We start from the raw sequence: 22,613 nt of genomic DNA, 5'->3' as shown, positions 1-22,613 counted from the left end.
ATGAATGACAATATCAATTTTTGGCATATTCTCCAATTTGTTGAAAGAACGCGTTTGAGAGACCTTTCACATATATCGAATGTCTTGAAGGCATTTTGCATATTTTTGGGAGTTAACTAAGTAGATGTTTTGAATCGAAGCACCTCACCATCTCTTGAAAGTCTGCAACTCCAATTATGTGCACTAAATAAGAAAAAGATACAATGTGATGTACAACTCAACCATAGCCCACACGAGAGAATTTTAGAATATTGGTTGTGTGAACTATTTTTGTAAGTTTAATGAGGATCACCTCCACATGTTTAAATTTTGGGTGCCAATGGACATTGCATGGGATTGACTTTTGTTCAAAACTTTGTTTGGCATAATTGTACAAGCCTTCCTATCCCACTTCATATTGATATGACCTTAATATCGTTATGCTTAGCATTTATCATGGTAAATTTTGCAAGAGATGATCTTACATGTTTCAATATAATATTATACATGGAAATAAGTTGAAAATTCCTAATAATGTTTTCACCGTTAGAATGAAATGTAGAGGCTTTTAATACAAATGAATGGTACTCTTCTCCGAAAAAATCATATTTCAGTATGCATTATCTACTGGCATTACATCTTAGTTCAAGTGGACTTTCAAGTCCAACAGATTTGGATTCATTTGAATTTTATGATGGGTCATGATCAAAATTCAAACTTGATTAGTTGTAGCTTTTATGTATAGTTTGTATCTGTAATTTAGAATGAAATGCGCATTAGCATTAAGATTTGTAAGTTCGCCAAGATTTAATTTCACTCAATAGTGGATATGTTAGAAAGTAAATTGATGGTTGAGACTAGTTACAAGTATAGACATGATCTCCATTTTCAAGACTATACACCTTGATCTATGCCCATTTGAAACCATTCTGTGAAGAAAATAGTAGTTCATAAAAGTATCTAGTGATGGAATGAAAGTATAGATCCATGTCCTGGGAGATTGTGAAGTTCAAAGGAATTTAGCTTAGTTGGCTTCGGCCGAAAAAAAATTATTGCACACAGAAACAAAGCTCTGTGAGGCATTATCTAGTATAGAGATAAAATATAATCTAAGACGAGTTCACATTATTGGTTGGGATATCTTTCTCTTTGCTAGGAAGCTGTCATGGGAAATTCTAGGGGGAGGAAAAAGAAAGGCACAGGGGCAGTTGCTACTGCTACGAAATCTGGAGTAGTCACTAGAAGTAATGTGGATCTTGATCCATTGCTCTTCCTCAAAAAGGAACGCAGGCTCAAAGAGGAAGGAAACAAGAGATTGCAAAACATAGACTATGTGGATGTTTTGGAACAATATAAAAAGACTCTCAATCTTATTGTAGGAATCATGCGGACCATGCCATCTTCCACAACAACCAAGAAACATTCCTAATGCAGATGAAGCATGTTCAGTACGAATTTTTTTTTAATGAATGTACAATTGCTCTTGAAGTGCACCCTTGTTTCAGCAAGGCTCGTTTTAGAAGGGCACACACATATGAGGCTATGGGCATGCTATAAGTAGCCATGCAAGATGTGAAGGCCCTTATGGAGGTTGATGTGAATCACTAGGATGGCTTCGAACTTGTCAAAAGGTTGTGTCTTGCTTTTGGGAACAAACAAGATGCTCAATAAGACCTGCAAAAGATGCCCACAGTGCCTGCCTATTCAGGCACTTCTCCTGCAATCGTGCAGGCATCAACAGTTTCAGGAACTCTTGTTGGAAATATGGGGCCTTGTTTACCTTCTATACCTATGGCAAAGAAGAAAAAGAAATAGGGGAGGCTTCCTAGTGATAACTTGAGTAACCAATCCAATGGCACCCCTTTGCAGGAACCTTGTTTGTCAATTTATTCCAAAGGGTCTCCTTCACCACAAAATACCTCGGTCTTGGAATCTTCTAGGGAATATTCTAGAGTAATATCCAAGAAATCTAATGGTTCTAAAGGTCACGAGGTTAAACATGCCCCTCAACTTATGAAGACAACACATGCAGAAATTCAATGGAGGCCATTGAAATTTATTTTTTACCAGGATATAAGGCTTAGTTGAATGCCAAAAAAATGTAGATTTAAGGAGTTGAGATAAATAGTGAGGAAACAATTCTCCTCGTCGAAGGCAGTTTTAATAAAATACAAGGAAGTTGTTGCAGCTCATCTTGCTGAGCATAAAAGGACAAGGACTCAAGCACAAACACCTCTACAAATGGGGGATTGAATGACAAAGAAATAATTTCTAATCAAAGTTTTTCAAATGATCCTTTGAGGTTGTATGTGGTTGAGGTGAATCCTGACCAGAAGCCATTTATTGAAGAAGAGGAGGAACCTCTAGTATATGGACTTCGACAAGAGGATCTTAAAGGAGAGGAGAATGCTACTGTTTCATCAGAGGAATCAACGGTAGCATAGTAGAAGACCTGAGCAAAGAACCTAATAAGTAGGTATCCTTGGAGGAAACTTGTAAAGACAAAAATGGGGATGAGCTTGAAGGAAAAGAAGTTGAAATTGATGAATGGCTATTTGAACTTTTTTAGTTGTTTTGCACACATGTAGGCATTGGTCCAACTGATCACTTGGATCTGCATGAGCTAGGAATGGATTTATGCTCTTAGGCATTAGCGGAAACTGTGACTAGTGAAGAAGCCCAATGCCTCTTTGACATGGAAGCATGCAAGTTCCAGGAGGTGTCAACTTTGTCATTCTTCAATTGGGGCAATCTCCATATGTGTGTAGCTAGGAAGAAGATTCCTATGGATGAAAATCCTTCAAAGGAACTGGTTAGGACACAACTTCAGACTACATATGGCTGGGTCCAAGATCAATACTCCCAAGATGGACAAAAGTATGAGGAAGATTTGAGGATAAAACCTGATTTCTATGAGGGAATTATTGCACTAGGTCAACAATATTTTCAAATTGAAAAACTTTGATGGTATCTTTCTTTCGCTAGCAAGGTTGATCTTGGTACATGGAATCCTTCATAAACTATCCAGTTTTTCAATAGTGCAAAGGAGAAGATGCGGTTTGCAACTAAAATGTGGGAGAAGATAGAAGAGCAGTGCCAAAATGAGTTAAAAGATCCATCTGTAACCAAGAATGATGAGATCCTGAAAAGAAAAAAATAAACTCGCTGGGTTTGATGGAGATTCTACTGAGTAAATAGCAGCATCCGCTGTCGAAGCAACATAACAAGCTACTGTAATGAGATCTCATATCTATCTATTTTGGGGAAACATCCTTTTTGAACACTCACAAGTGGAGTTCATGTTGGAAGATCCAACATGGAAAGAGAACCTGGATATTGTTGTTGAGAGGTTTAAGCTTGTTGGAGATTCTTCTACTGATATTGAAACTGTGCTGAAGAATCAGGCATCTAATGCAACCAATCAAGATGCAATGATGTCAAAACATCAATTTGAATTGCAGATGTTGCCAGAGAAGAGACCGAAGACAAAGGTAAGGATGGAAATAGAGAGGAGACTATTCAATAAAGTTTAGAAGATTCTAGGGAACATCTCCTTTGACCTACCATTTTGATAGGTATAGGAGCAATGAAAAATACAAATTCTTCAGTATTTATATAGGTAAAAAAGGTCATTCTGAATGAAACATATTACAGGGTTTTGTAATAATGTTGATCATGATCATAAAATCCTGCAAGCATAGGACATAGTATCAAAGGGTGGAAGGCAATGTAATAGGACATCATGGGTTGGAATAATTTTTCCAACAAATATTCTAACACTTGTAAACTCTCCTTTCAATGTGGTTTTTTCACAATGCACTGGGTTAAGGATTAAATTTCACGAGCCCCTTGCCCATCACTGAATTTTTTTGTGATCGTTTTATATTTAAACTTCCCTTTACATCACTTGTAATATTTAATTTTACCCCTCAAGAATCATCAAGAACACCAAGACACCCATATTTTAAAAATTTGTTATCTCTTTTAAAAATTTCTTAATGCAAACCCACATAAAAACAAAGGTATGCAAAAGTGACTGGTAGATTCAAACCTCCTAATAGATCTGCAAGGCTAGATAGAAAGGGAAGTGAAACTACAATGAAGAGAGAAATGAGGCATAAAAGACATGAAATCCAGCATGAACCCAACGGGGGCATGTTTTATTCATTTGGATGGTGTAAACTGCTTCAAATCTATTCTAAGTTAAATAAAAACCTCATAAATATTAGAACAACCTACATTTTCTGGTCTAAGTTAAATGGAAAACTCATAAAGATTAGAACAACCTAACCACTAATAAAAGTGAAGAAGATTGTGTTACAACTAAAATAAAATAAGGGAGGCATTGGGATACAACTCTTTAGGACACTCTTACAGTAGAAAAAATTATTTTTCACATGAAAGAGAGGCCTATGACAATAATATGCCCAACAAAACTAGAGAAGTAACATTGTCAATAAGAGGATCTGCACATAGAATGGTGTTGGATCATAGGAATCTTATGTGTCTAGTTTGATAAAGCAGATGTATTCATCAACTATTGACCACAACATCAATGCAAGAAGCCTCAACCTAAACTGCACCTAGGATAAGTGAACCAAATTCCTCAATTACCAAGGAAACAACTTCAAACATGATTTTCTTGAATATGGTTTTATTTTTTATGTTTATCTCACAAGAAGTGAAAACTACATAATATTGCTATAAATTAGGATCCATTAAGTAACACATGTATAATTCCAAAATGATACTAGTTAAAGTAAGGTCATGATACTTCATAATGGTGAAAGATTTTGTTGTTTATGAACAATGATATGAACGAGAATATTATGAGACCAACCAATTAACAACAAAATCTGAATGATGCAGGTTCCTATGGCACCAAAGGAAAATATATTTTTGGAAACTTGGCATAACAAACTGTGAAAAAATAAATTAGCAGCATGAGATTTACTGCCATGAAATAGATCAATAATATCTAGAAAGTCAGAGAATTTATGATTTTACTCAAATGAAAGTTCGAGAAGGAAAGTGATCGATACTTACAAAATATCCATAAGCCCAATAACCTCCAATTGCAATAGGGAACACCCACATGGCCACAAGTAAATAAGCAACCTTTGCTCCTCCCCACATTTGTATAGAGGCAGGACGATTGAGACTAGATGGCATACTAGCCTGCATGTTCAGATAGAAATTCCTATTCAATCTCATACGAAAGAAAGATCATTGATAAGGTAAGCTATCAACATGTAACCCTCTCTATACAATATATATGAAGATAAGAAATCATAAGGAAACACAAGTCTATGTTGCTACAAAAGCACAATACTTGTATTTCCAGAGAAAGATTGTGACCCTTGAAGTCAAACGAATAATTTTGTTGTTGTAGTATCCATCTTGGACTTTAGGTTTTTACAAGATATGCCCAAGTGTTTAGGTTTTTTTGTGGACAAACCCCAGACCATAGTGTATTAGGTAATTGCAATTATAACACCTATAACGTACAATCTTGAAATGTAGTTAAGATTAGGTAGCTAGGACAAAATAATTCAAAGGGATATGAAAACGAAATAGCATTCCACTGTAGTAAGCTGAAACAAAAACCAAATATAATTCCACGGTAGTAAGTGGATTGGATCCATAAGTTGGGCCACAAACTATTTGAAAAAACAACTTCATTGTCTCCCCACCAATCAATATCAGGGCAGTTTCCATCTCGACTGATAGATAAACAGTTGGAAACAGAGTCAACCATACACCAAGCCTCTCCCTTTCAATGTTTAAAGACAAATTGGCATGGATACATTCCTTCCATATAGGATTATTATATCCAACATTAATATATACTTGAATGTATTATGTTTATAAGAAATATATCTAAACTCAGATGTTTATACCTAAAACAGAAGATTGGATGGACTCGGCATTAGAGATAGAAATCCAAATTTTGATATCTAACTGAAACAGACATGTAGCTTAAGATTAGTAATAAAGAAAGCTAGATATCAAGATTGCAATTGCATAAGGTATCTATGTTTCTTACCAAATGAAACTTGTGCAAGCTCCACATATTTGTTGTACCATTTCCCGGGAAGCTCTTCCTGAAGCATGATAAGAACCCACAAAATGTAGAGCTTCCACATGTATGATTTGGTCAGACAGATTATTCCCCAACTCCTTTTTATATTCATGACAAGAAATTACAAATCACAACAAAGTTGTAGAAGAAATAAAACCACAACAACACACTTTTGTATTCATGGCGCTAAGAGGCACATTCTAAAACCAAGGTAGAGGTAGTAATATCAGCGATTTTGAATCCTAGCAGGTTAAAGGACTATTTAACCCCATCAATTGTGTGGAAAAAACATAAAAATTGTTATCTTTAAGAATTCAAAACATAAAATTTGTCACTTTTAGGAATTTAATATTTATTTGAATAGATCTGGAATTTGGGAAACAAAGTACAAATGACAACAATGTTGTAGAAGGAATAAACCCACACCAACACACTTCTATATTCATAACTGCTAAAGGAGCATTCTAAAGCCAAGGCAGAGGTAGTAATATCAATGATTTTGAATCCCAATAGCTTAAATGACTACTTAACTCCATCAAGTGGTTGAGAAAACATAAAAATTGTTATTTTTAAAAATACAATATTTATTTGAACAGATCTAGAATTATGGAGTTTAGATAGATATATTTAAATGTAAAACTAATAGAAATTAGTTCTAAGTCATAGTAAAATTATCAACGAATGTCACAATACAAATATCAAAGAAAAAAGAAAATGCAAATGAAAACAATGGTTGCAGAAGAAACAAACTCACAACAACCCACATTTTTATCCATTGCACTCCATTGGACTGAGACACATTCTACAGAGGAAACCCATGTATTTATCCATTACATTCCTTTGAACTAACACATTCTACATAGGCACATTCTACAACCTAGGTGGATATCGCAGTATCAATATGATTTAATCACACCAAGTGGGTGTAAAAACCTTGAGCTTGCTAACCTAAGGAATTTGGTCATTTCTTAAGTAGAATAGATTAGGGTCAATATGAATCTAAAATAACTCCAAACTATTTTACAAAATACATCCATATGATATGACATTAGATCATATTTTGATGGACCTAAAAATAATTTTTGTAAAAAAAACATTGAAACATGAAAGCAAAAAAATAGAGAAATCAAGAACATCCTGCATACCATCCCAAGAAGGTAAAATCCATTGGCAGAATCAAGGCCTGAAACCCAATCCCTACATTGAGATTATGAAATTCTACAAAGTAAGTGTTCCCATTGCTAGAGTCTATGATGGGGAGGCACACATCTTGAGGGTTGAACTTGGTGAAATGCACAACCTCCTCCAGATAGGCCTTCATATTGGTCAAAACCATTCTCTTGGGAGTCCCAATTTGGCTCAGAAGCTTAGGAAAGATAAGGGAAGAAGTCCATGGTGTTATTGGAGTCTTGGGAGCATTGAGATGAGGGGACCTGAGCATAGAAGGAGACATTAAGGACGAAGGAAGGCAAGTGGTGGCAGGTCTATGAGAAGATTTGGGGGATATCTTCCTAGGGGTAAGAAAATGAGAAGGAGAATTGGTAGAAATACGGTAGTGGGGAGAATAAGAACCAAGGGTGAAAGGGGGTGTGGCACCCATGGGTGTCGGTGGTATTGGGACTAGTTCTCGTTCTCCCTATGATTCCTCGATAGTCTGAGAAGGCACTTGTAACCTGAAGCTCCTCATGGAATCCTTAGATGAATTTTCTTCTTCCTTAAATTTTATGTGCTCTGTTCCCATTCCCATAACAATGGAACCACCCCCTAGTAATCATCATATCCATGCGGACAACTAATTGAGTATACAAAAACATACTACGTACATTCCTCTCCTCACCTCACCATACATATTTTTTCATGATATTCTCCTCTTTCTACTTCCCATGGGTAGCTCCATTGTCATTGAGTACTACAACACAATACATTTCCATCAATAGTAATGCACTCAAAACAATGACAAATCTATACAAATTCTAAAAACAATGCATACACCCATCAACCCCAAAATATTATCCCATTACCATATCTTATACTTGGAAGTTGGAACCCCATGGTTGTTGTAATTGTTTTGTTATGGTATATCTTATAGATATTTGCATGCAGTCAAATGGTAATGATAGTATGATCTCCTACTGTGCATTCCAGGTGTGACAAATGTGTAAGTCCAAAGGCCTAGATTATTATGAATTCTATATGGTTGTATTGTCCTGCTATGGATATCATGTGAGCCTAGACACCTATGGTCTCCATGGAGAAAAAGAAATGGCATCCTTTTTCTTGGAGGTGAGGGCATATCATGACTGCATGTTTTTAAATTGATTTGTTAGGATCTCTGAAATGGCGGGTACGAAACACCAAAGGGAGTGACCAACCTTGAATTCATTTATTGATTTTGGAAGTAGAATAATGGTGGTCACTACTCCTGAACAAATATATATATATATATATCTATATATATATATATATATATATATATATATATATATATATATATATATATATATATAAATAATTTCAAACTACTGATTTTTCTATAAGCCTGTCATTATGACACTTTCCAAAGTTATTTGAAAGTTACCAATGACTGGTTTATTTTAAAACAGACTATATTTGACGGCTAAAAAAATAAAAAACATGTAAACGAGCATCAAATTTAACCCCTACATGGGGTTCTCTAGTTTCCTTATGTTTTAAGACTTATCCATGTTCTAGTTGTACTCATACAAACAAACATGATAACTAACCAATTTCACTTGTTTTTCACATGATTCATTTGGTTTTTCATGATCAATGTTGGTCTTATGATATATTTTTTTATTCAATCATGAGTGTTTATGTTTGTGCTTGTGGGGTGTGTAACAGAAAGAGGGAGGAAGGGATACCCTTTGCAATCTGTGACCAAATTTGAGAAAAAAAAAAGTTAGAGAGGAAATTTAAAACATAGATTTAGAGAATGTGTACATATATGCATAAATTGAGTTTACAGAATGAGGCAATCTAAGGTCATGGATAAAATAAAACAAGTGTTATGACTAGGGCCAAAATTTGGGCCTGCTAGGGCTAGAGTTCAAAAAATATCACAATTTGGTGTTTGTTTAACATTCAGGCTGGTGTGAACAAGTTATTAGATTAGTCTATAGGAAGATTTGTTTGATTTTTGGAATTGTGATGTTGCGTGCTAAAGAATTTGTTAATATTGATGGGTACCATAAAGGAGGATGTTTTTTTTGTGTGGTGAGTGGTGTGTGGTATGCAACATACCATTCGAAAATTGCCCGAAAAAATTGACCTGAATAGCCATTCCAATTTTTTGAGACTTCGTATTCCTTAAGGTGGATACTTTCATCACGTGGTTTTCCTCTGATGTCATCTCCAATTCGAAACAGGTCACCATCTACTCATCAAAACCTCATTCGACACAATTGTTGCAAACCCTTGTTCGACACTCGTTTACTAGAAAACAAAAAGAAAAACAAATAGCTATAATTATCGTGTGATTAGGTTGACCAACAACCATTCCCAATTGTTCCATGACATGAGGTGCATGAAGTGGAAAAACTAGGAAAAGGAAAATAACAAGAACCTTTAATGTCCAGATCCATTGCTGCAAAATTTAGGTCGAGTAGCAGGAGAAATAGTAGTACAGAGAAAAAACACTACCAATTCCAAAGAGAAGATATGGACTCCATCGAATATATGTTCTTCCGAAGCTTGAAAGGTCATAGCCTCCTCCTCTCCTCCATCCAAATTCGGTATCTCTGCCTACCTCCCTGAATTATACTCAACAAGTTGTAATCACATTTGCTGGAAATAAATTAACCCTAATTACTCTGCACTAGTAAGAAGTGGATGCATTTTCTAGGTGACATGAAAACTAGTAATTCATTTCAATTATATAAAGGGTATTCCAACCATAGCCACTTTTTCGATAGAAATTTCTCCTAACAAACTTCATTTTTCTCAATTTGATAAAAACTGAAAAATGAGAATGGAAAATATTTGTGCAAGACACTAAGGTTTGGAGTGCATTTCCTCAGATACTCCTTAAACTCCTCTGCATCCTCAATAGGAGTACTAGTAGTAACATGAGAAACAACACTATGCCTAGCAAAACTAGAAGCACAAGTTCATCAAGTTGCACGACTATTTCTCCTCTCACCAGTTACCATGTCCCATGCTTGGCCTTATTGGTTCACTTCCTTCAACTCTTTGTTCAACTACTAGATCTGCATTGGGATCAACACCCCAAATTCCACTAGACAACTCCAAACTAGCTCCAAGATGACAATGAACCTCCAAAGTTGTTTTTGTTGCTCCAAAACTCAATGTTGGTGCAAAACCATCCAAGCTCTCATATGCACAGAAAACTAGAAATCAAATGTGTGAGGAAAATAAGAGCTTAGGAATTCTCTAATATGCTTAAGGGGGCATATTAAGAAGGGAACCTACCATGGTTTGCTAAAAAGAACCTCCAAAAAGCACCTGGGAGTCCCATCAACATGCCCAACCATGTGCCTTTTCGGTCAAGTACCAAATCGAAGGAACTGGTCGATTTGGTACCCTATCACTCCTGACCAACCAACTAACCAAATTTGTTAGGCTAGTTTGATATCTCAAGGAGCTAATGCGACCAATTTAACTAATTTTTGGTTCAAATAGATCGATTTTTAAAAGTAGGCATCAGAGACATCAAATAAACAAAATAATCTATATGTGATGGTGAAGAATTCATCCTCCACTCTTACTGAGAGGAGAAAATCTATTTTTCTCTCATAGAGGTAAATTTTTAGCATATACATGAAATTATGACATGTCAAAGGATTTTTACCCTAAATGACAAAAAATAAGCCTTGATAATAACTAGTGTTATCCAAATTGGTGATTCAGAAAAACATAATTTCTTAGTTTTTGCAAATTTTGCCATTTTTGCCCCTTTTTTCCTGACTTACTTTTCAAATCCTTGTTGATTTATTTTCATACACTATCTTTGAAACATCGAAAATAATTTAATAACCCACTCAACATCTGTGTCTTCCATAAAGGGAACAAAGGCATAAGTGTGAACAAATCATATATGTACAAGGTTAGCAACTTACAACAATCTTGACTAATGGTCAAAATGACTCAACAGACAATAACTCTTTACATATCCTAAGTTTCTGAGAAGTTAAACTCAATTTTAACATGAAGAAAATCCTTGGAGTCACATGATTTAGAATAAATGAAGAAAAGGGTGGTGTAGCCATACTCCAGCATTTCAAAAAGAATGTTTCCACGTCAATAAGGTATTTTCCTAAATTAGTGTGAGTTTTGTTCAATTTCAATAGAAGGGGGGATTGTAATATTTAAAAGGGCCAAATTTTAAAATGGCTTAACAAATATAATATCATTTGGGTTTGTGAAGAAAGGTTGGATATCCAATATTACCCACATCTTGGTCCATTTGCCGAAAATATTTCCTAAGGGCCACTAATATCCAATATAAAGGGCCTAATTCATTTCATATAAAATCTTATTTTAGTTTGTAGGTGAACTTATGATAGCCACATCACCAAAGCAAGATAGAATGTTTGTCAAATAAATTATTTTAGCAAGATACTTCCCATTATCACTATGCAACAAACATTCCCTTTCCCAATATGAGAATATCACAATGCAATGTAATTGTGTTACATAACTCAAAAAATATCTCTTCAGCTTAGAAGTCATGTCTAAGGATTATTTTTTTGTCCAAAGTCAACTAAGACTTGAACAAAGAACCAACCACTTAAGACAACTCAATTTCACATGTAAGATGGCCCTGGAAGAGAAAAATGTGTCCCTAGGGGATTTCAACCTTGTTGAGGATTGTGAAACACCACTTATTTACCATCTATCCAAGACCCCATAGTCACACAGCCTAAAATATTCATGAGGTAAATATAAATTTGATCTTGTTATTGGTCCCTCAATTTATCATTACATTTGTAATAACTTAGCCTCATTTTAGTAAATGGTAAATGGAGATAGTTGAGAACAAACTTAATTATCCCAAGAAGTGGCCACCAAATAGTGACTGAAAGAGATGCTTGAGATACTATCATTTGGGGGCTGTACGGTTTGAAAAACAAATAATTTGTGAAGATAATCATCTTACTATGTTACTTGATTCATGAAGATGATGTAACACTATTATGCAATAGAATACCAGTAAAATAGTATAATATGACCCATGTAGAAAATACCCATATATAACAACAAAGAGAAATACAATGTCTATACTTTAGGAGATCATAGACATTTTCTCATGCTTACCTATAATAAATCTACATGAACATAATGAAATTGGTTGCTATATAAAATATGGATGTGAAGAAACTTAATGGGATTGAGGTTGATGGCCCTTTCTAGGCACCCTAAAATAGCCATGGCGCACATGGAGGTAGGGGTTGGACTTGTGGCTCCCAAAGATGAATATTTAGTGCTCATTTTAAAAACCAAACTAAACCCATGTTCTCCTTAAGGCCTAGGAAATAGTGATTCTAAACCATTGGCCAAGTTTCCATTCCCAAGGGCTTTACCAACAATTTGTAGGGGATCTTGGAGGTAGTTTTTGAACTTCTGGCACTTGGAGATGAATACCAAGTGCAATGTTACAAGCCCAAGCCCACTCCTTAATTCTAACTTCTCCTTGAAGCTTGGAAAGCAAAGAGCTCAACACCATTGGCCAAAATTTCATTCCCAAATTCTTTACCAGAAAATAATGAAGGCACATGGAGGTAGGAGTTAAACTTAGAGCACATATTTCATATTACATACCCTAGCCCAACGAATTTTCCCCTTAAGGGCTATGGAGTGGGAGATTGACAACAACTACCTAGGTTCCATTCCCAAGAGCTTTACCCAACACCTTAGGGTAGCCTTAAGGCACCTTGAGGTAAGGATCAAAATCATGGCAACTCGGTATTAGGGCCATGTGTGTATATTAAAAATTCAAACCCACCTTCATGTTGTGGTTTTTAATGAAATGGTCATTCAAGTCCACTTGATTCTACATGAGTTCAATTGTTTTTAAAAGCATGTTAACACAACCAATTATTGTGCTATACTTTCATATGTACCAGGAAGAGACAATGTTTTGTGTAGGTCAGAAACAAAGCCCCCTTCCTCGATAAAGTTCCATTTGTATAATTCTATATCAACCAAATGGGAGCATAAAGACAACTTTTTTCCAAACACCTACCAAGAGATAATTGAGAAATTATATATTACTTCAAATGTGAGTAAATTATCTCTCGAAAAACATCTTTGAAGGACTTACAACCAAATTGTGATCTTGATTAAAGTATTGTGTTGTAAATTATTTATTGGCATGGACCAATTGACCTTAAGAAAGTGAATCCATCCTAAGTCAACTGCACTGAAACATGGTGCAAAATTTGAAAGTAAAAGGGATAGTCAATAATAGGCTCAAAACCACAGAATTGTACATTAGGCATGTTTCTGGAGGTTGTGACATACTCCATATTTAAAGGAAGAAAATACCGGAAAAATAAATGCATACCTGGAAGGATTTGTTGGGATTGTGAGTACTTGTGGTAGTACTAATGGTGTCGAAGGTAGAAACCATTGAAGAAACTCTTTGATAATTGAATTTTTGAATATGACGAAGTGTGATAGAATTCCTAAAGTTACACTTACGATGATATAGAATCCCTCAATTCTGCCTCATTTAAAAGGTCGCAGAAACTATTGTTGTACAAAATCTGTGAAAACAGGTTTTAGCAAAACAATTTAATAGTAAAAACCCTCAAATATCCAGAAACCATAGGCTGTGTGATGTTTCATGTACATGTTTTTGTAGGCTTGTGCCTTAGCTTTTCCTCCAAACGATAACCCTCCAAAGTTCAAATGTTTAACATAAATCCATCTTGCTTCTTAATTTTTTAACATCTGTTTCTCAATGGTCAAGGCTCCCGATCATCGTGTCCATTCCCTTAGGTCCATGTAGGGTGTGGAGGCTTCTCGTAATAGCCCTAACAACCGCAATGTTTTCGTTTTGATCATGTAATCCCCAGGGAAAATTTTAAGAACCCCCCTAAATTTATATGTATAATAAATGGGCGAATGTCCATGGTATATAGGAAAAATGGAAGGCGATTTTATCAATAATATAATATGTGTATATATATATATATATATATATATATATATATATATATATATATATATATATATATATATATATATATATATATATATATATATTTGGTGAATCTCTCACCAGGGATGGCGAATATTTTACTCAGTTATAAAATCTTGTAAGATCTTGGCGAGTCTTTCACTAAATAATAAAACTTTGTAAAGTTCTAGTGAATCTTAGCATTGTGAACTCTTAGAGAATTTTTTGAAAAAGTATAAAACCATATATGACAAGAGCCACATGGTGGTAATATCACTATTTTTTTTTCAAATTTCCACGACATGGAACTTGTTTATAAAATTATGAAAAATCCAACCAAGTCCCTTATAATATGCAGGTAAGCTTATAACAGAGTCTGATACCTCTACTATGCTTGTCTTCATTCAAGTGTCATAGCTGCTATACTTAACACTGTGAATCACAACTCTCTCGGAACTCAACTCTATAGTGTAATTAAAACCTTTGGAAATTGAATATGACAACTCTATAAAAAGGATTAGTGAAATAGAAGCTTTTGTGAATGATCCCACTAACTATCACTGCTAAACAATCAATCTAGACTATGAAGTCTTCCATCTTGATCAAAATCGTGCTCACGATCAAGGGAGTGCAACCACCTGGCCTGACATAATGGCCATCATAGCTTCCAATAATCAACAACCACCTTGCAAGGACATCCTAGCTCACGTCTCATGAATTTATTCATCAACCTTAACTGATATAAATCTTATAAAGATAATATTAAAATCCTCTCCAGATTCACTGTTAATACAAGGGTAAAGGAAATTTTCTAGCTCAAGGCACTAGCCAATACCAACTTTGGTATTTGTGACCCCTTTGTGGGGATGCACTTACCTTGCCCCATTGGGTTTCTGCCTTATAACATAGTTCAAGGATCACAAGACTTTCCAATCTTCCTACTCCATTAGACACACTTTATAAGCTATACATAGTTAATGGAAAAGAAGCATTATAGAACACACAATTTCATAGAAGGAAGAAAAATCTTAGCCAGTTCAATATCAAAATCTTAACCACTGATTAATAAAGAATAACAAGTAGTGTAATGAATTGTTCCGAGTTATTTATTTACAAGCTGTAAAGAATGTAGTGGAATGGAAAATATTACTTAGGCAAACCTTCAATATTTTCTATTAATATGTTTGTGCATGTACATATGAAATTAAGAGCATTGTTGAATACAAAGTTTCCTTTTCTCTTGCCCCCATTTTGACAAATCAGTGTGAAATCAGTGTCACTTTGAATCTCCTTGCCTGTGTGGATGTTTTGACAAATCATGTGAAATCAAAGTCACTTTGAATTTCCTTTCCTACGAGAGATCACATCCATAGTTGATTAGTAAAATATAATCTACTATATATTATGTTCAAGAAACTGACTCCAATCTACAGTGGAAACGAGACCTCAATTCTTATTCTGAATTTGAATATCTCAGGACAACATAAGAGATAAAAATGCATATGGCCTTAGTAGCTAGAAAAAAATCACTCCATCATTACAGGACCACCTAGATTTCGGCACTTAATCTAAATAATGGCACTAGTTGCAGTGCTTATTTGCATTAACACCATGGAAAAGCAACAACAATGTTTCAAAGCACACTTACTGGAAAAGTTGTAACGTTTCAGGAATATTTAATGATAGCATATGAACCTCGTAGCTATGGTGGGGAAACTAGGGAACCCAAACCTTGGAAGATATCTCATACCAAATCTGAGAAAAAATAAAAAAGGGAAAAAATCATAATCTATAAATCAAGCAATGAATTGTTTACAAATCAAATATAATTCCTTTAACTAACAGTTAAATTGTGGTGATATATTTAAATATTTAGTAAGAGGGGAACTTCAAACCATGGAATATTACCTTTGTCATTACTGTCATCCCTAAGTGACTGAGATTACAAATCAATACTTATGGAAAGATTGTAAGAAATTCTGTGAAATAGTAAAGCATAACCTCTATTTTCAAGCAAAAAAATCAAGACATTGTATGTGGTTATTGCCAAAAGGAAACTGCGTTCTAATTTGGAAGAGGATCTTATCAAAAGACATGGGTTTATTCAAAGCTACAAAGCCTAATGGGTTACTGAAAAATAAGTTGGAATATGAGATCATGATACTTAAATTGAAAAAATATGCTTTCCTTTTAGAAACATTACAATTATACAATGTTTTTTGAAAGCATTAGAATTTGAAATTGGGCCTTTCTATAAAGACAAATTTTCATTAACAGAATGTACTTTCCTACCTGAAACGTTGTAGATATCCAAGAAAAACTTGAAAAGCATAAGCGAACTTAACATAATGTACTTTCTTTCCTTCCTTAACATTCTTAAAGAGTTGAGGTTCCCCATGTCATTAGGTAACTTTGGAAGGAAATGACAATTAGTAATAGTCCAATTCGCAACTGAACATGTGCCACAAATACGAGGGGGCATCTCCTCCAAATCACAAAAGTGCTCTAGGTTAAAATCTAGCATTATTGGAAGCTTAATGATCGACTAGGTGTTATTGAACCCAGACATTTTTCCAATCTTCACTAAAAGCCTAAAGATAGCTTCTCTAAGTTCTACATGACTTTACTATGCTCTTGAAGTGGGGGCACATGCAGCCTCTCCAAGTGAATAGTCTTAAACTAAGTGAAGATAAGGTTGACAGATCATTTAGTGTGGATCTCTTTAACCCATAATTGACTACTATGTCTCTCTTGAACCCATAATTGAATACTATTAGGACTTTCAAATTTTTCATGGAACTCAAAAATGTTGGAAGAAAGTATTTGCTTCCAGAAAAGAATAAAACTAAAGCCTCTGCTTGAGGACAATTGATGTCACACCGCTAATACTTCTCCACGGAATCTGTATAGGTAAACAACAAATGCAGAATTCCATTAGAATATTGCGTTTATTGAATACACAAATGAAATCATTGCATTTCTTTAAAATATCTTTTGAAATCAGAATCACCGAAATTACATATCGATAACCTGTGGGTGTAGGATAAAATTCACCCGTTTCATTCACAGGAAGCATGAGAAATAACCTAATATTATATATAAAACCGAGAAAAATTCAAATTCATCACTTCTAGGGACCACGTAACCACCCTGCCAATACACAAGTATGTTCCTGTTTGTAGTTAGAAAAATTACCCAAATTACAATCTGTTTACTCCAACCTATGTTGGAAAGTTATAGAAGGATGACTAGTGCAATCAATACATTCCTTTTAGCCCTGGATTTGTTTCAGTTTAAAATAGAAGTATACAAATATACTTTTCCAATGTCTATGCTTTAACCATTCACCTTAAGATGTTTTTAAACTATAATTTCCTAAGTCTATTTAATATCTTCATTACCATAAAAACCAACCTATATCCATCTTAACTCCACATCTAACACTCTTAGCGGGATGAAATCTACTTATCCCTCTGAGCACTTGGTGACCCAGAATTAAGATGATAGAATTTCCCCTTTAAATAGTCTATGCTCACATGAATACCATGGTATTACCATGGGTCAATACCATGAGTTATCATAAACATGGAGCTTAAAAAGTACTATTAGTAATTTATTAAAATTAATAAAATTAATAGTTGATTTTTATTTTAACCAAGCTCAAATGTTTAACATACATTAAATTACAACATCCATTTTTACTCTTGATCCACCAAGCCCTGAGAGGGATCAAATATTTTTTCACTCTATGCTAGTTTCCATATCACGATATTTGATACCTCTTGGGGGTTAGTAGATCAAGAGTAAAGATGGATCTATGATGGTTTAATTCCCCCATTTAAATAGGCTACATTCTAGGTGAATACTGTGGGTCAATACCATGTGCCATTTGGGTGAATACCATGGGTCAATACCATGTGCCATTTTTATTTTTATTAATACTAATATTGGGGTTGGAGTAAATATAAAAAAATGTTTTATTTGTTTACCATACCTCTAGTTTATTTATATTTTTATTTGTTTACCATACCTCCACTTTACTTATATTTTTATTTGTTTACACCCTTGCATGTATATAAGGTGACTTATTGAGTAAATATAAAAAATGTTTTATTTATTCACCATACCTCTCATGTATTTATGTTTTGATTACTTTACCATATCCCTTTTATAAATATGGTATTTGGCCCATAGGATTCACTTAAATAAAACCTATTCTTGAAAATTAGGGCGAATGGAAGGTTGTAACTCCTAATTTCAAGGGCTAAATTCACCTTTTTTACCCTCTCCCTTAAAATAAGGTGGGCTATTTGAGGTGATTTGTAAAAATGTACTATGATACAAAATATTCGCCCACTAAAAATTTAAAACCCCTTAATTCCCCCAAAGGGCGAACATTCGCCCCTAAAATTTTCCATGGTAATCCCCTTATTTGGTTTTTACGCTCCTGGTCATAAAAAATGTGGATTTTGAACCATGGCTACATAAAAATAGTGGATTCGGAGGTGCATGTACTCATCTATATGTGTAACACTAAATGTGGGGCTAAAATGCATTGAAGTTAAAAATGGAACATAGCACCGTTAATGGACTGAAGATGTAATGTTGGCATTCAATATCAGGTATACTATGGTAAAACCAAAGCCCTCCCCGCCCCTCGCCCCTTTCTTCATTCGTTTGTGACCTTTCCAACCAGAATGGAGAATCATCTGGTTGTTCCCTAAAATCTTGGTTTTTCTCCCACGCTACGAAAATAAAATAGATACAGAATTCTGGTTGGAGGGATTTTGTAAACAAAATCAAAACTTAATTTTTTCAAAATGTTAAAATTTTCGTGGTAAAAAAAAATATACAATATTTTAAATTTTCGTGGTGAAAAACAATATTCAATAATTTATTTTCACTTACATCGTATTATAGTTGTATTTCAGAAAATAATGGGTTGTATTTGTGACACTAATGGGATCTTATAAGTTCTTAGGGGTGGTAAAAAACCAATATACAATATTTTAAATATTCATGGTCAAAAACAATATTCAATATTTTATTTTCACTTACATCATATTATAGTTGTATTTGAGAAACTAATGGGATTTTATAAGATTTTAGTGGTCTTTAAAAACAATTATGGTTGGCATATATCATCATAATAAAAATTTAATTTTAAGGTTATGGTTTCTATGCAATAATTTTGTTTTTAAATTTTATGAAGGTAGAGTTTGAGATGTGGGAAGGAAACAAGTGTTCTTAACTTGGTTGCATTGAAAACATTTAAGTGTTCTTGTATATTAAGTGGGTGCAAACAAAATATAATATATAGTAAGTGGATTTAATAGTTAAAATAAAGTGCTAGGTTTTTAAAAGTCATATGTCAAATTTGGAAGAAGTATGGTATGTATCCTTATTTAGGTTAAATATATTCAAATTGTTGTGTGAATGGGGTTGTAAGACCCTATGTTTTCATCTTGAGAAAATGGAGTCTTTTCCTAGTCACTTGCATAGTTTATGTTGTCATAAGCAAAGTACATGCTTTTCCTTAAGATGTGAACATTTCATTTTAAGCAATGTGATAATGTTTTTTCAAAGAGGAATTAAAAGAGGGAATGAACATGCACATTTGGGATGCTAGTGTTATGTTCTACTTCAGGCATGAGTGCACATCTAAGAAGACTCTAACAAGGGTTGAAGAGGTCAAATAGTTAGAGAGGTTTGGGGGTCTTAGTGTCACTTAGAGGTGTAGACAAGTAACTTAAGCACCATGACAAGTTGTGGAGCAAAATTAATACATTTGACAAGCTACATGAAGGAAACTTAGTAGTGATACTAAGTGAACATTCATTGATTGAAGTTGATACCCTCTCCTTGGTGCTAACACTTTGCAAGATAAAAAATAAATGTTAAATAGATGTTTATATATGTGCATGAAAGGTTAAGTCTTTAACTAAAGGAAATTCTACTAATTAACTAACACTTCTCCTTATAGTTATTTTTCATAATATATTTGACCTAGTTGTAAGCTCACTCCCATTTTGGATAATTTCTCAGCCTTTGAATTGAATTCCCGATGTATGTGATCAAAGGATACAACCTGAATATTCTAATTAACTCTAACCATCCACTAATTCAATAAAGAAGTCTTTAAGGAAGTATAATATTTTAGTCAATCTACAACAACCTTTGAATCCCCTATCACTTGTAAGTTTAGAATGTCAACGTGACACAATTAAAATGACTAACATAAACGACAACTTTGTATTATTGGAGTACTTGTTATGTAGTTGTATTTTTGTTCCTAGACTAAATTAGTCATTAATGTTAGTCATTTTTAATTTTATTGCTTTTTTTAGTCGTATATTTTAACCCGGGACTAAATTAGTCATTTATGGTAGTTGTTTTTAGTTCAGTCACTTAATATTGCTCATTTTTGGTAGTATTTCACTGGGAATAGCTATCGTGACTAACGTTTTTAGTCACCTAGTCACTAATTTCATCATTTTCTACTAGTGTTAGTTCTTGGAGCCTTGGATGGAAAAATTATCTCGAGCCCTATAATGACTTGGGTTGAGTTACTAGTCCCATAGCCTTGGTTAGGAAAATGCTTTGGAGCCCTGTAATAGCTTGGGTTGAGTTGCTAGTGTCATAGCCTCGGTTGGAAAAATGCTCTAGAGCCCTTGGTGGGTTGAGTTACTAGTCCCTAATCCATGGTTGGACAAACACACTGGATCATGACAAATGTTATGGGTTGAGTTACTAGTCCTGGAGCCTTGGTTGGACAAACACACTAGATCCTAGTGTAAGCTATGGGTTCAGTTACTAGTCCTAGAAGCCGGGTTGTAACAAATGCTTCGGAACAATCGAAGGCTTGGATCAAGCCCAAACTGATGTTGGTTTTGTGATGTCCGATCGTGAGATGGAATCATTATTTGATGGGTTGAGGTGGATGGCCTCTAGAAGCCTTATATGAGTTTTGATTGATGTGTTCTATGAGGTCCCACATTCATGCTTGGAATATGGCACGGGGGTGAATGACTGAAGAGAGATTTGGCTTAGCCATAGTATGGTTGGGTGGAACGTGGAAGTCTCATCTTGGGTTTGGTTTTAACATCATTAATGAAAGCTTGTTTCTCCTTGTATTTCTATGAGTACTATCATGGACTGTATGTGGTGTATATAGCTATCATTTCATTGATATTTATGTGCCTATTATGCTTGCTATGTATATGTTTTATGACAGCAAGTATGTATTCCTCTCATCATGTTCTTACTTTTAAATGAATGAGCAAAGTATCTATGACCTAATGGATGGAATGGAAGTTAAAGTGATAAGGAAACAACGATTCATAGAGAATCTCGGAGAAGTATGTGACCCATATGCTCAAATCTGTTATTTACACCTGTAGGTTGCATTTTTGCTAAGTGTTTGACAAAATATGTGTCATGGTTAGGTCAAGCCATTGATCAATTTTTATGTTAGATGCTTTTCCTTGGTGTCATTTATTGTCTTGTAAACTCTCATCAAGTTCTAGGCATTGGTTTGGAGACTAGCCCTGAAAAGGTGGCTTAAATCTCACAGTCTCTTGCACAAAACTGGATGAAACATACTATAGTCTCTCCCTTGCAAGCATTTTGGGAGGGAATATAGGGTTACAGTCACATGCACATCTTGTCATGGGAGAGACTGTGTGTTTAATTCATTGAAATGCTAGGTTAACTTAAGGGTTGCGCACCTGGAGTGGTGGATTAGCTCCTGGGGGTCCTGAATCACCTGAGGGAGGTTTGTAAGGTCCTGCTTTGTCGACTTTATTCCCTTAAGGTTATTTAGGAGATTGAGTCTTATCATAGTGGCCTTTCATGGCATGCTTACCCCGGCTAGCCAGTTTCCTAGGTAAATGTGGGAGGAGGGTTTTACAATAAGAGCTCAATTTGACTTCGCCTTGGTCAAATTGAGAAAATTTGAATTTCCACTTCAGTAGACAAATTGGATGTAGTTATATAAGGTGACATGGATCTTTTCACTCAGTTAGCTCAGTAAATTCGAGTTAGAGTGCTTGCAGCTTAGTTAAGAATGTGTGATTGCAAAATTTTAGTAATCTAGTCCAATTATTTTTAGTTGTACTCAGTTAAAGTAGTTCTAATAGTTATTAGATCCAGTTGGAGGCTAGTTGTGTAGAGGGACAACAATCTAACTGAGTAACAATCTAGCTAACTGATCAATCAACCCAAAATATCTCATGCATCCAAGGATTTCGAATTACTCAAATTATGGTGGATATTCCAAGGAAATGTACAATTAATTACATACTAGATTGAGTGTACAGTTTAAAGTATTGGTGAGGTGAAGAATCCTTGGGTATTGCATAATAAATTTGGAGGAAATTCCTAAAGAGTACG

At 34.6% G+C, this 22,613-nt stretch overlaps 3 pseudogenes; 2 read left to right on the top strand and 1 right to left on the bottom strand.

Moving 5' to 3' along the window:
• The first annotated feature begins 1,144 nt into the window (after nucleotides 1-1,144).
• On the top strand, nucleotides 1,145-1,794 carry LOC149139507 (protein CLMP1 pseudogene; annotated as a pseudogene).
• Nucleotides 1,795-1,992: 198 nt separating this feature from the next.
• LOC149139506 (protein CLMP1 pseudogene) lies at nucleotides 1,993-3,512 on the top strand (annotated as a pseudogene).
• A 1,474-nt stretch (nucleotides 3,513-4,986) lies between these two features.
• LOC149139505 (lysine histidine transporter-like 8) overlaps nucleotides 4,987-22,613 on the bottom strand; it is a 157,976-nt pseudogene continuing 140,349 nt past the window's right edge.

The sequence above is a fragment of the Pinus tabuliformis genome, chromosome X, assembly GCF_031772625.1.
Source record: "Pinus tabuliformis cultivar Carrire ecotype Pingquan chromosome X, CPIR1, whole genome shotgun sequence".
Classification (NCBI taxonomy): Eukaryota; Viridiplantae; Streptophyta; class Pinopsida; order Pinales; family Pinaceae; genus Pinus; species Pinus tabuliformis.
The sequence above is the reverse complement of the archived record's forward strand: the minus strand, read 5'-3'. Positions and strand labels throughout refer to the sequence as shown.